The sequence below is a fragment of the Canis lupus genome, chromosome 4 (genome assembly GCF_003254725.2).
Source record: "Canis lupus dingo isolate Sandy chromosome 4, ASM325472v2, whole genome shotgun sequence".
Lineage (NCBI taxonomy): Eukaryota > Metazoa > Chordata > Mammalia > Carnivora > Canidae > Canis > Canis lupus.
The window spans coordinates 35,078,907-35,085,389 of NC_064246.1; the positions used below are offsets into that span (position 1 = coordinate 35,078,907).

Sequence of the window (6,483 nt, forward strand, 5' to 3'; positions counted from 1 at the left end):
GAGAAAGAGAGACTCAAGTAGACTCCCTGCTGAGCATGGAACCCATGGAATAATTTGAATCTTATAGAAAAATCACAAAGATAGTACAGAAAGTTTCTCTATGCCCCTAACTGATTTCCCCCTATTGTGAACACCTCTAGTAGCATGGTATACTTGTTGTAAGTAATGAACTAATATTGATATATTATTTTTAAAAAAAATTTTATGTATTGAGACACACAGAGAGAGGCAGAGGGAGCAGCAGGCTCCCTGCAGGGGGCCCAATGTGGGACTCGATCTCGGGACCCCGGGGTCACACCCTGAGCTGAAGGCAGACGCTCAACTGCTGAGCCAGCCACCCAGGCGTCCTGATACATCATTTTTAACTAATGTCCATACTTTATTCAGATGTTCTTTGATTTTACCTAATGTCCTCTGTCTGTTCCAAGATCTCATCCAGGGTTCCATATTTCATTTAGTTGTCATGTCTCTTTAGGCTCCTCTGGGCTGTGGCAGTTTCTCAGACTTCCCTTGTTTTGATGACCTAGACAGTTTCGAGGAGTATTGTTGAGGAGTTTTGTAGAATGTCCCTCTATTAGTATTTGTTTCATATTTTTCTCATGATTAGGATTTTAGGTTTGGAGGAGGAAGACCATAGAGGCTATTTGCCATTTTCAACATATTAAGGGTACAGGACTTATCAATGTTGGTGTTGAGCTTGATCACCTGGTCGAGGTAGTGGTTTTCGAGCTTCTCCACTGTAAGTTACTCTCGTTTTCTCTGTTTCCATACTGCAGTCTGTGGCAGGAAGTCACTTATTTCAAGCCCACACTTAAGAAGTGGGTAGTTATGCTCTCCGTCCATAAGGGTGGAGAATCTACATAAATTACCTGGAATTCTCCCGTGCAGGAAATTTGTCTCTTTTCCCTCATTTATTTACTTAGTCAGTTATTTTATTTAACAGTATGGACTCATGGATATTTATTTTATACTTGAGGTTATAATCCAGTTACTACTTTATTTATTTTCTTGGTGAACTTGTTCCACCTTTGACCATTGGGAGCTTTCAGTTGGCTCTCATGTCTCTTTGACATAACCCCATCAAATTGTGTGTGTGTGTGAGAGAGAGAGGGAGAGAGCGAGGGCGAGGGAGAGCAAGCACTTTCTTTCTTCTGGCTCTGCGTGATGCTCCAGGTTTATTTGTACATTTCCTGCCACAGTCCTGTAGTCAGCTATTTCTCCAAGGAGCCCTGGTTCCTTGGAGAATAGAGAATGGGGAAACCAAGATCTAGGTGTTAGGTGTGCTTGTTGCTACTGAGATGTTGTGCTTGTAGGCCCTCTCAGCTGACAGAGCCAGGAACTGTAGGTGCATTAATCTGTATCTATACACATTCTATAAATATTTCTGTATGTACCCATCTATATCTATATTAAGCTAAATATGAGTTCATACTGACACGTCCAACTCAAATCTGTTGCCACATAGATCATTCTAAATTCCTCCCCTTGTTTATCTGTAAACTCTTATTCTAGTAGTGAGAAAGCTGGCTCACACCATCTGCCATCTGTTTACTTAGTTGTTCAGTCACAGTGTACATATCAAGCACTCCCACAGTTTTGAAAGCCCATGGCTTAGCTGAGAAGCACAAGCAGATCTCTGGAATCCTACCTGGGCTTGGATCCCGGACCCTGCTCTAGCAAAAGTCCTGATTCCCACCCTCTAAATATTTGAAGCCAGTGATAGACTGCATCAAACTAAAGCTGTATTAAAGCCAAGACCCAGATTAATTATAGATAAGACTGACCCAGACCCCATTCCAGTGGCCTGACAGAAGGGCCATGTCTCTCCCTTTCTTTCTTTCTTTCTTTCTTTCTTTCTTTCTTTCTTTCTTTCTTTCTTTCTTTCGTTCATCTGTCCTTCCTTCCTTTCCTTTCCTTTCCTTTCCTTTCCTTTCCTTTCCTTCCTTTTTTTTTTTTTTTTAAGATTTATTTATTTATTTATTCATGATAGACATAGAGAGAGAGAGTGAGAGGCAGAGACACAGGCAGAGGGAGAAGCAGGCTCCATGCAGAGAGCCCGACCCGGGACTCGATCCCGGGACTCCAGGATCGCGCCCTGGGCCAAAGGCAGGCGCTAAACCGCTGAGCCATCCAGGTATCCCCCCGCCATGTCTCTTTCTAGAAGTGGAATATTACTTCAATCATGAATGTATTTTTATACGGAATGTTTGGGCTATGATAAAAATTACAAGACAGAAGAAAAAGCAAGAAAATGTGACCAAGTGTTAGGAGAGGAAATAGCCAGGAGAGGGAGAGCCAGAGGTGATCCGGATGGTGGAATTATCAGATAGAGACTTAAAGAGAACTTTGAAAAACAGAATGCTGGAGGATCTAATGGTAAAGGTGGACAACATGCATGAGAAGATGGGGATTTTTAGCAGAGTCTCGGAACTTTACCACAGAACTAAATAGAAATACTAGAAATGAAAAATACAATATTAGAAGTGAAGATTGGGTTTACACATGGGCTTAAAGCTTCTTAAATGTCATAAGATAGGATCAATGAATGTGGAGCCTTGTCGATGGCAGTTATCCAACGTGGCAAATGAGAGCAGAGAGGAGGGGAGAGGGAGAAATGAGCTCCACCTATGGGGGTGTCGCTCTAATGTGTGTGAATTTGGAGTTTTAGAAAGAAAAGTGGTAGCAGACATTCTTGAGACTGTGGTCAAGAACTTCTAAAATCAATGAAAGACCTCAATTCACAGAGTTAAGAGGTCAGCAAGCCCTAAGTAGGTTGAATAACATACCACAAGAGGGATTCTATGAAAGTGGTACATCTTCCCGTGTAGGATTAACCGCCTTGAAGATTGCCCTTCTATTGTAAACTGAAAAACAGGATTAAAATATATGAAACAGCTGCTTTCAGACATTGGTGATCCTTGAGATAAATGACATGCGCACTGTAGGTGCCCCAGCACACTGCCTATAGGCACTTTCTAGATTGCAGCACAGAGTAGGGAAACCCAAAACTAGCCCAGGAGAGTTTAGAGAAGCTAAGGCAACTAGAATTTGTAGGATTAAAAAGACCAGAGCAGTGGGTACTACACAGAAATCCAGGGGATCCCTGGGTGTCTCAGTGGTTTGGCACCTGCCTTCGGCCAGGGTGTGATCCTGGAGTCCTGCATCAGGCTTCCTGCGTGGAGCCTGCTTCTCCTCTGTCTGTGTCTCTGCCTCTCTCTGTATCTGTGTCTCTCATAAATAAATAAATAAAATCAAAAAAAAAAAAAAAGAAAGAAAGAAAGAAAGAAAGAAAGAAAGAAAGAAAGAAAGAAAGAAAGAAAGAAAGAAAGAAAAAAAGAAAGAAAGAAAGAAAGATCCATAGAACTTATAGATCTATAGGAGGGTCTTCTTCTAGAATCTTTTGTTGAATACTCATCTGCATATGCAAAATATGAAACCCCACCTAACTGGGGAAAGCCACCCTGAAATCAGCACACTGAACAATTCCAGGGGCTTGGAATAGTGTGTGTATGTACTAGGTGCAGAGGAGAGACTGTTTCATACATGGACATTGGCTGGACATCTTGAACTGAGGTTAAATTAGCCGTGGACTGAAGCCCTCTCTAAACCGACCTAACAAAGCTCGGAAGCATGTTTGGAAAGTATCAAATGATTTGTAAGTAACTCAACTGTGTGTCAAACTAAATCCATCACTCTTTAAATGAATACAGTAAAAATCAACAGTTAAAGTGTCCAGCATCAAATAATTGAGTGGGAGAAAAATATATCTAGCACTTTTATGTGTAAGGACTTGTATCTGGGGGGTATAAAGAACTGCAAAAACCCAACAGAAAAATGAGCAAAAGAGGAACAGTCTAGTAACAAAATGAGGAAAAGACATGACTTTCCAAAGGAGAACATGCTAATGGTCAATAACCACTTGCAAAGGCATCAGCATCACTTAGTCAGCAGGGAAATAAAGCAATGTAAACTCACAGTGAGATACCATTTCGCACCCTCTAGAACGACTAGCAAGGGAAAGACTAAGTATGCTTAGCAGTGGGGATAATGTGACACAACTGGTACCATACATTGCTGATGGTTGCAGAAAATGGTACAGCTACTTTGGAGCCATTTGGCAATTTCTAATGAAATCAAACATTTCTATCCTATGATTTGTCAGTTCTATTCCTAGGTATTTAATGAAGAGAAATGAAAACATATCCACAAAATTATGAATTCAAAAGTGTTCATAGCAGGCTCATTCCTAGTAGCTAAAAATTGGAAACAATAAAATCTCTATCTACAGGAAAATGGATAAATTGTGGTGTGTTTGCAGTTCTGAGCAACTGATAACACTTAGCCACACAGATGAGTCTCAAAACCACTGTATGGAGAAACCAGGCATAAATGAACATATACTATGTGGTTTGTATGAAGTCCCTGAAAAGGCAAAACTATTATACGGTGATAGAAATCAGAAGATAATTGTAGGTTGGAGAGGGAGGGAAACCGTTGAAGAAAGAATAGGAGGGAACTTCCTGAGGTCCATGCAGATGTGCCATGTCTTGTTTTGGGTGATGGTTACGTGGGTGTAGACAGTTGTCACTCATCACTGGACAGGACTCTTTTTTTTTTTTTTTTTTTTAATTTATGATAGTCACACACACAGAGAGAGAGAAGCAGAGACATAGGCAGAGGGAGAAGCAGGCTCCATGCACCGGGAGCCCGACGTGGAACTCGATCCCGGGTCTCCAGGATCGCGCCCTGGGCCAAAGGCAGGCGCCAAACCGCTGCGCCACCCAGGGATCCCTGGACAGGACTCTTAAGACTTACCTGTGCCATTATCAAATGTTTAATTACAAATACTTTATTTAAAAAAATTTTTATTTATTCATGAGAGAGACAGAGAGAGAGGCAGACACACAGGCAGAGGGAGAAGCAGGCTCCCTGTGGGGACCCCAATGCGGGACTTGATCCCAGGACCCCGGGGTCCCGCCCTGGGCCGCAGGCAGACACTCCATCATGAGCTCCCCAGGCACCCCACAAATGTTTTAAATTAAGAAAATTTAAAAACTAGTAAACGGGTTTAGGGGAAGAATGTTAATGCAAGTACTCCTAGGTGCTGGGTTATACTTTAGGATATGGACAGTGAAAGAGAGAAAGTGTCAGGTCAGGTCAGGTGGGTTCCTTCTGTCATCTGTGGTTTAACTTTGTTTCAACTGGCTAAGCAACAGGTTTTAAAATTTGAATATTTAATTTCTTAGAAGCTTAGCATCACATTGCCTGATCATTACAGTGAAAAGTGAGAGTGAGAGCGAGAGTGAGAGAGAAGGGGGAAGGGGAGGAGAGAGAAAATGAGTCAGATAGGAAAGAAGGGATTACGAAAGACAGATGTTTTTGTAAAAGCCATTTATTATTTTCCTTATTATGAAGTTTGCAGTGGACCCTCCCAGTGGAATTCTTTGCTAGTGAAGCTGCTTTATAGAGAAGCTTTGTTCTCGTCCCACCTTGGGTGGGCCAGGGCTCCGAGGATGCTTGGGCCTGGGCGGCAGGGCTCTAGCGAGCTCCCCTTGAGGGATGTGTGAAGATGGGAGCGGAAGGCAGTAGGGGCAGGGGCGAGCAGCACAGACCCCGACTCGCTCGCTCCAGCCTGCTCCGTGACCGCGGGCTGCGTGACCTGGGCCGAGGCTCCCGCGGGGGAGTGGGGATAGCAGTTAGGAACCTCTTGCCTTTCATCCAGACCATGGTGGTTGGAGCCAGAGCAGGAGCAGGTGAAGGGGGAGAAAAGTGGCCAAATTCTAAGGGAATCTTAAAGGGAGGGCTTAAAGAGTTTGAGGAGTTAGGAGATGAAGTTTGGAGAAAAAGCAATCAGTGAGGATGCCAAGTTTTTTGGCTTGAGGAACTCGGAGGCTGGAGCCTCCATTTATTGACTGTGGCTTTTTTTTTTTAAAGATTTTATTTATTTATTCATGAGAGACACAGAGAGAGGCAGAGACACAGGCAGAGGGAGAAGCAGGCTCCCTGTGGGGAGCCCGATGCGGGACTCAATCCCGGGACCCCAGGGTCCGGCCCTGAGCGGCGCGCTGAGCCCCCAGGCGTCCCTGAGTGTTACTTTTTACAAAGGAATGTCAGAGCCTAAGCTGCAAAATCTTTTGTCCTTTTCCCCTTGGTTTGTTGGTTTTGTTTTTTATGTTTTTTAGGGCGTGGGTGCAGATGGTAGCAAGCATGGGGGTTGGCAGGCAGACCCTGGAGTCCAGCTAATGCTTACAGGACTGTGATTACCCCTCAGAGTTCAGTCCCTTTGCCATTAGGTGGTGTGGGGGAGGAGGAGGCAAAGTGCGATATTTTAGGATCTGACCGGAATTCCTTAGAAAGCATGAACCTTGGTCAAGTTGACATCTTGCTGAGGCATTTCCCTGGAACACTGGACCCAAAAGGCGTAATACCATTGTCGGCAGCTTTGTAAGAATTTGTCTGCAGAACTAGACGGCCAGACGCTTT

General features: G+C 43.6%; 1 protein-coding gene across 10 annotated transcripts in view; it reads left to right on the forward strand.

Annotated features, from left to right (window-relative positions):
- SHLD2 (shieldin complex subunit 2) overlaps window positions 1-6,483 on the forward strand; it is a 77,495-nt gene that overhangs the window by 28,527 nt on the left and 42,485 nt on the right. The window lies entirely within an intron of this gene.